The sequence below is a fragment of the Tachyglossus aculeatus genome, chromosome X4 (genome assembly GCF_015852505.1).
Source record: "Tachyglossus aculeatus isolate mTacAcu1 chromosome X4, mTacAcu1.pri, whole genome shotgun sequence".
NCBI lineage: Eukaryota > Metazoa > Chordata > Mammalia > Monotremata > Tachyglossidae > Tachyglossus > Tachyglossus aculeatus.
This window is the reverse complement of record NC_052098.1, coordinates 43,946,900-43,949,917: the sequence shown is the minus strand read 5'-3', so window position 1 is coordinate 43,949,917 and position 3,018 is coordinate 43,946,900. Positions and strand designations below refer to the sequence as shown.

General features: G+C 40.5%; 1 non-coding gene across 1 annotated transcript; it reads left to right on the top strand.

The window, feature by feature from the left end:
* Positions 1-2,599: 2,599 nt before the first annotated feature.
* Positions 2,600-2,737, top strand: LOC119948299. The gene has a single exon (XR_005456705.1). It is a non-coding gene; the product is annotated as a small nucleolar RNA SNORA7 (small nucleolar RNA).
* The last annotated feature ends 281 nt before the right edge of the window (positions 2,738-3,018 follow it).

The following is a 3,018-nucleotide window of genomic DNA, read 5'->3' as shown; positions in this document are numbered from 1 at the left end:
TGATTGTTAACCTCAGTAGTTCCATGGAAATAGAAATTCTCATGAGCTTGAAGACATGGCCATTGAATGAGTAATGGTTGCTCAAGGCTCATGTTATCTATTTCTGCAATTAGCAGAATAGTTCTGTTTCAGGATTCATTTAAGGCACCAATTTTACTGCCACAGCAAGTAACAGTGTTCTGTATTATAGCTTCTATCAGAAGAGCTGAAATACTGTGGTTGAGTCTGTCAGTTTTTCCACATAAAGTTCTGTTAGCAACTCCTTGTAACTTCTGTATGCAAATTCCATGCATTTTATTCAGAATCTTTTTTCTAGGAAGGAATATCTTCATAATAAATAGCTAGCTAAATGTTTAATGTTACATGTACCCCATTATCTGTACCTCTTCTTCCATCAAGTGATCACAATGTTCTATGTACTAGATCACCTTTCATCCAAAGCTATTAAAATGTTGTCAGAAGCATAAATCAATTATTTTCCTCAAAGAAGGGAGAACAAGTTAAAAGATGGGCAAACTGAAAAATGGAGAGGTTAACTTGTTTAACACTGGGTTTATGGTGTACTCATAAAGATAATTATTTGTGATACAGTGACTCAGTCAGTCAGTCTTATTGAGTGCTTACTATGTGCAAAGCATTGTACTAAGTGCTAGGGAGAGTACAGTATAACAATATAACAGACCAATTCCAGATTACATGAGGACCAATAGTCATATTAATTACTCTATTTTATTATTGATGTGTATATAGCTATAATTCTATTTATCTATTTTGGATCCCCCACTTCCCCTCTCCACAGCACTTATATCTATTTGTACATATTTATTACTCTTTTATTAATGATATGTATATAGCTATCATTCTATTTATCTATTTTGGATCATTTCCTCACCTCTGCCCTACCCTCTTCTCTTCCCCACAGCACTGGTGTCTTTCTGTACATACTTATTACTCTATTCATTTTATTAACGATGTGTCTATAGCTATAATTCTATTTATTTTGGATTTCCCCCAGCCTCTGCTCTACCCCCTTCCGCTCCCCACAGTGCTTATGTCTATTTGTACATAATTACTACTCTATTTTATTAATGGTGTGTATAATTCTATAATTCTATTTATGCTGATGGTATCGATGCCTGTCTACTTGTTTGTTTTGTTGTCTGTCTCCCCCTTCTAGACTGTGAGCCCGTTGTTGGGTAGGGAGCGTCTCTATCTGTTGCCCATTTGTCCTCTTCCAAGCGCTTAGTCCAGTGCTATGCACACAGTAAGTGCCCAATAAATAAATAAATAAATAGTAATAAATATGATGGAATAAATATGATGGAATGAGTGAGTGAGTGAATTTCCCAGCAGTTAGTACAGTGCTCTGCACACAGTAAGAGCTCAATCAATATGGTGGAGTGAATGGCTGAGTGAATGGGGGCGGTGTGTGTGGACCTGGCCTGGGTAACAAAGCCCGGCAGCCCTCCCAGTGGCAGTGGCATCTGTTGCCTGTCACCTGGTGTGTGGGGGCGGGAGGAGGAGGAATAAGAAGAGACACCTCCCCCCCCCCCGCTGGCGGATGTACACAATCATAACAGTAATTATTAATAATAATAATAATGATGGTGATGGTGACATTTGTGGAGCACTTACTATGTGCCCAGAACTGTTGTAAGCGCTGGGGGGGATACAAGGTCATCAGGTTGTCCCACGTGGGGCTCACAGTCTCAATCCCCATTTTATAGATAATTACTATTGATGGTATTTAAATGGGTACTATATGCCAAGCACTGTTGTAAGTGCTGGGGGAGATACAAGGTAATCAGGTTTTCCCACATGGGGCTCACAGTCTCAATCCCCATTTTACAGATGAGGTAACTGAGGCACAGAGAAGGCAAGTGACTTGCCCAGAGTCACTCAGCAGATCAGTGGTGGGGCCGGGATTAGAATACATGACCTCTGACTCCCAAGCCCGTGCTCTTTCCACTGAGCCATGCTGCTTCTCTAATAATAATATTAATTATTAATAATGTAATCATGATTATATAATAACAATGGTGTTAATAACAATAATAATTACTAAAGTACAGTGTTTAGCCGTTGTTGGGTAGGGATTGTCTCTCTTTGTTGCTGAATTGTACTTTCCAAGCACTTAGTACAGTGCTCTGCACGCAGTAAACACCCAATAAATATGATTGAATGAATGATATATATTTATAATGGTGCTACTGATGCCCATTTGCTTGTTTTGTTGTCTGTCTCCACCCTTCTAGACTGTGAGCCCGTTTTTGGGTAGGGACCGTCTCTATATGTTGCCGACTTGTACTTCCCAAGCATTTAGTACAGTGCTCTGCACACAGTAAGTGCTCAATAAATATGATTAAATAAATGAATGAATTCAAATGAAAAAATGGACATAACTCTGGTGTTTATCGTCAGGCAAAATGTTACTTGTTAGTATTGTTAGAGGAATATGATGCTGGCAATTTTCGTTTTAATTCGTGATGGAAGGATGGAAGGGCTTAGGGTGAGGATGTACAGATAGAGTGGTTTTTTCTTTAATTATTTTGGGGGAAATTACCATCAATGGTGTTTACTGAGTGACTACTATGAGCAGCCCCTCTCAGGACCGCACCTGGAGAGTTTCCAGTACTCTACCAGTCTTGGCTACAGGAAGGAGAGTCAAGCAGAGACCTACCCATTCCATTCCTAGCTTGGGCAGTGGCTAGCGAGTGGAAGGCGATCAGCTACAAGTCAAAACTCACCAATGCTGGGCAGCAGCATGAGAGAGAGTTGAGGGCGGAGACTCAGGTTTACTGCGCGGAAGGTGGCAGTGGTAAACCACTTCTGTATTTTGACCAAGAGAACTCTTGGTCAAGAACGATTCACTACCAGAACGATTACAGATGGAGAGTGGGGCGTTCTAGGAGAGATGTGTCTGTGGTGTCATTATGGGTCAGAAACGACTAGATGGCATAAGACAAGGCGAGACTATGAGTAGAGCACTGCATTAAACACTTGGGAGAGTATTATCGA